Source organism: Lepidochelys kempii, chromosome 13 (genome assembly GCF_965140265.1).
Source record: "Lepidochelys kempii isolate rLepKem1 chromosome 13, rLepKem1.hap2, whole genome shotgun sequence".
NCBI lineage: Eukaryota > Metazoa > Chordata > Testudines > Cheloniidae > Lepidochelys > Lepidochelys kempii.
In genome coordinates, this window is record NC_133268.1 from 35,031,232 (window position 1) to 35,037,661 (window position 6,430).

Genomic DNA, 6,430 nt, shown 5'->3' on the forward strand with positions numbered 1-6,430 from the left:
TCAGCCTCACCGGCTCCACAGCACCCCACTTGGTGGGCTGACACTCCCCAACTCTCTGGACATCCACCTCCTTGACTACCTGGGTAGCCAACAATTTGACTCCTTGGACTACCAGCTCCTCACTTCCCTGGACAGCTCAGTGAGCCAGTAGGAAATTTCCCCTTTGTTTTCCTGAAGAGGAATATGTTTGATACGTTCCCTCCTGTGAACACTTTTTGTCCCTGTTCCCTGTTGACTTGGGATGCAAATTTGTTCAAACAGCCACAGGAGGAAAATTCTGTTTTCCAGGCAGCTCTAACCACTGCCTCTTTCATTTCAGAAGCTGGAAAGAGTGTAGTCAATGGTGCATAGGCCTACCGGAAGAAAAGGGTCTGTCTGGTGGTGTCAGGGCAAGGAAAACTAGCTTCTAGTCCTGGTTCTGCTATAGATTTCAGAATGTCTGTTGAGTCACTTCCATCAGAATTTTCCTGGGTGACCACTAACTGGGTGCTCCTCATATTCTAGTTACCCAACTTGAAAAACAGAAGGGTTGAGTACTGATAATAACAGCAGAGGTCACTGGGATTACCAGGCCAACCTCAGAAATCAAGCCCTAAGAGTCTCAGCTCAGTCACTAAGGAAGCCATAACTAATGGGTATTTCTGCAAATTCTCCTACCCCAGCAGTGTGATTATTCAACAAGTAACATTCTCCGAGGCAGAACAGGCTGGAAAATCTGTTTGCCACTCAGCGCTAGCAAGGAACCATTTTGTGCCACATATGTCTCCTCAGGGCTATTTGGATTTCCCTGTTCCTTAGGCTGTAGATGAAAGGGTTCAACATGGCAGGAAAAACAGTGTAAAACAGGGAGAGAAGTTTACCGCTGTCTGGAAACTCACTGGACCTGGGTTGTAAATAAAGGATAATGCCAGAACCATAGAATAAAGCCACAACGATGAGGTGGGAGGAGCAGGTGGAGAAGATTTTCCTCTTGCCCTCAGCTGATGTCATCTTGATGATGGTGGCAATGATCCGGATGTAGAACAACAGGATCAGGGCAAAGGCCACCATTCCAAAGAAAGTGACCACGATGTTGTCATAAATATAAAGGGAAGGGTAAACCCCTTTAAAATCCCTCCTGGCTAGTGGAAAAATCCTCTCACCTGTAAAGGGTTAAGAAGCTAAAGGTAACCTCGCCGGCACCTGACCAAAATGACCAATGAGGAGACAACATACTTTCAAAAGCTGGGAGGAGGGAGAAAAACAAAGGGTCTGGATCTGTCTGGGTGATGCTTTTGCCGGTGACAGAACAGGAATGGAGTCTTAGAACTTAGTAAGTAATCTAGCTAGATATGCGTTAGATTATGATTTCTTTAAATGGCTGAGAAAATAAGTTGTGCTGAATAGAATGAATATTCCTGTCTGTGTGTCTTTTTGTAACCTAAGATTTTGCCTAGAGGGATTCTCTATGTTTTAAATCTAATTACCCTGTAAGGTATTTACCATCCTGATCTTACAGAGGTGATCCTTTTTCTTTTTACAATTTCTTCTATTAAAATATTTCTTTTCAAGAACTGAATGCTTTTTTTCATTGTCTAAGATCCAAGGGCTTGGGTCTGTGTTCACCTATGCAAATTGGTGAGGATTTTTACCAAACCTTCCCCAAGAAGTAGAGTGCAAGGGTTGGGAGGATTTTTTTGGGGAAAGACGTTTCCAAACAATGCTTTCTCAGGAACCCAGAGAAACGTTTGGTGGTGGCAGTGGAAAACCAAGGGCAAAGGGTAAAATAGTTTGTACCTTGGGGAAGTTTTAACCTAAGCTGGTATAAGTAAGCTTAGGAGGTTTTCATGCAGGTCCCCACATTTGTACCCTAGAGTTCAAAGTGGGTAAGGAACCTTAACAGATGTAAGTCAAGGTTTCATTCATAGAGGTGTCAGCAAAGGCCAGCAACAGCAGAGGGGCCGAGTCACAGAAGAAATGGTTGATCTTTTTGGAGCTGCAGAAGGGTAAGGTGAACACCAAACTTGTCTGCACTACCTCGGCCAGGATGCCGATAGTCCAGGAAGTGGCTGCCAGCAGGACACACACCTCTTGTTCATAATCATGGGATAACACAGCAGGTTGCATATTGCCACGTAGCGATCATACGCCATGATGGCCAGAAAAGAAGATTCTGTGATCCCAAAGGAAAGGAAGAAGCACTTTTGCATGTCACAGCCGGCAAAGGAGATGCGTTTATCCCCTGAGATGAGGCTCACCAGCATTATGGAGACAGTGACTGAGGTATAACCGACCTCTAAGGCAGATAAATTAGAGAGGAAAAAGTACATGTTGTGAAGGCCAAGACCATATTAGGGTTCAAAAAAGAATTATTTAAGTTCATGGAGGATAGGACAATCAATGGCTATTATCCAAGATGGTCAGTGATGCAATCCCATGCTCTGGATGTCACTGTTCTGTTAAAGTCCCTCTGATCCATCTGGTATTGGCCACTGTTGGAAGATACTGGTCTAGAAAGTTGGGATCTACCAATGTTACAAGCATAATGAGGAGGTTTCCCACCACAGTGACCAAATAAACGGCTAACACTGCAACAAAGAGTAAAATCTGCCTCTCTGGAGGGGTAGAAAATCCCAGGAGAAGGAACTCAGTCATCACCGTTTGATTCAAGCTCATTGTTTCTTCATAGATTTTTCAACTGGAAGACAGAGACAGGTATTACATGGTGTATCCTTCATTTCCAGCTCGTATATCAATCAAAACTGGACACCTTTCTGGAAGACAGGTGGGAAACCTAGAGTTCAATGGTCTGTCGCTCTAGGACAGCCTAATGGGGCACGCTGCCCTAAAACTGGGGCTCCATTCCCTTCCACAGAAAATGTCAAAAATGGTGATTTTCATTCAACCCACTTTTGAAATATTGAAATCTTTCATGAAGCAGGATCACGATTCTCTGGCATAACTAGAGCTGGCAAAAGTATTTGTTTTAAATCACACTCGTTACAAATGGGCATGAAAGAAGAGGGGGGAAAAAGGAGCAAGTATCAGATTCTACCACTGTGGTCAATAGTACCGTAGTCACCGATGGGTGCCACTGATTTCAAAAGAGAGATTCCATTACCCTTTCTCTCAGGCTGGGATTTTCAATGGAACCTAAGAGGTTTATGCTTGTAAATTTCAATGAGATTTAGAGACCTTATTCCTTTATGCACTTGAAAATTCCAGTCACATGCTGATTTAAATGAGACCATTCAAACATGGAGGCACCAACTCAACATGAATAAGAATGCCAGCCTTTGTGATCAAGATTACTTGAGACAAAAATCCCATTGTCTTGGATCATTATTTTCTTGAGTCTAATACCAGAAAAATCATAAATTTTTCACACTAAATGTACATACACTCCATTTCTCAGACCATGATTTTATAATCAGATTCATGTGGATTTTCCTGTATGCCCATGTGGAGATCACTAAAGTAAATGTTTTCTCCCTTTCCCCTGAATTTTATCTGTCTTGTCTAATTAGATTAAAAGTTCTTTGGAGCAGGGACTTTCTTTTATTCTATGTTTATACAGTATCTAGCACTATAGGGCCTGATCTAGGTTGACCCCTAGGTAGTAGCATAACAAATATGGCAATTGTTACTAACAATAATGTTACTCTGCACCGGCACAAGAGAGTGTCTGCATGAATCCTGTTTCAGAAGTAGAGTCATAGCTTCAGCTAGATGGTTTGATAAAAACCATTAGGAAAAAATGATCCATTAACAATGATAGTCACAGTTCAGGGATAGCTGTATTTCGCAGACCTCTCAACGTCTCCATGAGTGCAGCCCATTTTGGAGACAGGCCTCTTGCCTTCACCTGTCTGGTGTGGAATCCTACAATTAACCCACTCTCAAACAAAGCTACAGCCTGATGGGTACCAAATGTGTTTGCTCCTGTCCAAATATAAAGGGAAGGCTAACCATCTTTAAATCCCTCCTGGCCAGAGGAAAAACCCTTTCACCTGTACAGGGTTAAGAAGCTAGGATAACCTCGCTGGCACCTGACCAAAATGACCAATGAGGAGACAAGATACTTTCAAAAGCTGGAGGGAGGGAGGTAATCTAGCTAGATATGCGTTAGATTCTGTTTGTTTAAATGGCTGAGAAAATAAGCTGTGCTGAATGGAATGGATATTCCTGTCTGTGTGTCTTTTTGTAACTTAAGATTTTGCCTAGAGGGATTCTCTATGTTTTGAATCTAATTACCCTGTAAGGTATTTACCATCCTGATTTAACAGAGGTGATTCTTTTTACTTTTTCTTCTATGAAAATTCTTCTTTTAAGAACCTGATTGCTTTTTCCATTGTTCTTGAGATCCAAGGGTTTGGGTCTGTGTTCACCTATGCAAATTGGTGAGGATTTTTATCAAGCCTTCCCCAGGAAAGGGGTGTAGGGTTTGGGGAGGATTCTGGGGGGAAAGACGTTTCCAAGTGGGCTCTTTCCCGGTTATATATCTGTTCGACGCTTGGTGGTGGCAGCGATAAAGTACAAGGGCAAAAGGGAAAATAGTTTGTACCTTGGGGAAGTTTTAACCTAAGCTCACAGATTTGGGATAATCTGCCCTATAGCAGAGTCTATAATTGTAAGAGTTTGGTTGAAGCTGATATTTAATATCCCTTCAAAAAATCTTATGCTAAAGAATGATGATAGCTCTGGCTATTTTTCTTGTGCAATCCCTTTCTGATTCTTCCTACATTTATGGTTTCAATGTCTCCCTCTGGCATGGAGTTCCACAGTCTAAGTATGTGTCTTATTGGAGCCATCTGCATATGCATAGGACACCTTCCCAACAGTGGGTCAAACAGCCACCCTCACCTTATGCAAACCTAAGAAAGAAAGAAAGAAAGAAAGAAAGAAAGAAAGAAAGAAAGAAAGAAAGAAAGAAAGAAAGAAAGAAAGAAAGAAAGAAAGACTTGGTTGAACGGGCTTTTAAATTTTATCCATTATGTTTATGTGCCTCTCTTCATCTCAATAGACATGATACTGCATACATTTGAGTGTTTAGACTAAGTGGACATATCCCTACAGTTTGTCTGCATTCAGAACTCCAACAGAGGCAAACAATACATCCTCTTTTAGATGTCTTGCAGGATTGAGCCCAATGAAGATTGTGTATGATGCTAATTCTGCAGACAGATTCACGTGCTTGCTAGTGGTACATAGTCACACTTAATTGCAATATTATTGATAAAAAGAAAAGGAGGACTTGTGGCACCTTAGAGACTAACCAATTTATTTGAGCATAAGCTTTCGTGAGCTACAGCACGGTTGCATCCGATGAAGTGAGCTATGGCCCGGCTTGACAATGCCCTGGCTGGGATGATTTAACTGGGGTTGGTCCTGCTTTGAGCAGGGGAGTGGACTAGATTTCCGGAGGTCTCTTCCAACCCTAATCTTCCATGAGTCTGTGATTCTACAATTTCTCTGCTTCAGATGTGCTGTGAGAAGAAGTGTAGGAGCTTAAGTGAGTACTCATCTGGAGTACTGTGTCCAGTTTTCGGCCCCACACTACAAGAAGGATGTGGAAATATTGGAAAATGTCCAGCGGAGGGCAACAAAAATGATTAGGGGACTAGAACACATGACTTATGAGGAGAGGCTGAGGGAACTGGGATTGTTTAGTCTGCGGAAGAGAAGAATGGTGGGGGGGGATTTGATAGCTCCTTTCAACTACCTGAAAGGGGGTTCCAAAGAGGATGGATCTAGACTGTTCTCAGTGGTAGCAGATGACAGAACGAGGAGTAATGGTGTCAAGTTGCAGTGGGGGAGGTTTAGGTTGGATATTAGGAAAAACTTTTTCACTCGGAGGGTGGTGAAACACTGGAATGCGTTACCTTGGGAGGTGGTGGAATCTCCTTCCTTAGAAGTTTTTAAGGTCAGGCTTGACAAAGCTCTGGCTGGGATAATTTAGTTGGGGATTGGTCCTGCTTTGAGCAGGGGGTTGGACTAGATGACCTCCTGAGGTCCCTTCCAACCCTGATATTCTATGATTCTATGATTAACTCAAGGAGAGAGATGCCACCTGTAAATTCTGAATTGAGCGAAATGCCTCTCAGCATCCCAGACTTGGGAACCTAACTCAATTTGTGGGGGGAGACTTAGATCACATCCCTATCCCGGCCATTTCCCATTGGCTGGTTAGGTGGCCATCTCTCCCCAGGGATTGTATTGCGAGACGGGGCACCAAATTCAGGCCTGTGGATTCCACTAGCTGCCATAGCACATTAACAATGTTGCGTCTATGTCCTCTTTGTGGATCTAGCCCGAGGTCAGTGACTAAAGGTGATATTTTCAAATTGGTGTGCAAAAATCATCCTTCCCCCCCATCAAAGTTCTAGTAATCTTTTCACCAATGTTTGTAAAGTTGAGATTTTCAGCTGGAAAAATCAGATGAACTTTTCAT

General features: G+C 42.8%; 1 pseudogene; it reads right to left on the bottom strand.

Moving 5' to 3' along the window:
• Positions 1 to 1,875: 1,875 nt before the first annotated feature.
• On the bottom strand, positions 1,876 to 2,655 carry LOC140897236 (olfactory receptor 10A5-like; annotated as a pseudogene).
• Positions 2,656 to 6,430: the final 3,775 nt, after the last annotated feature.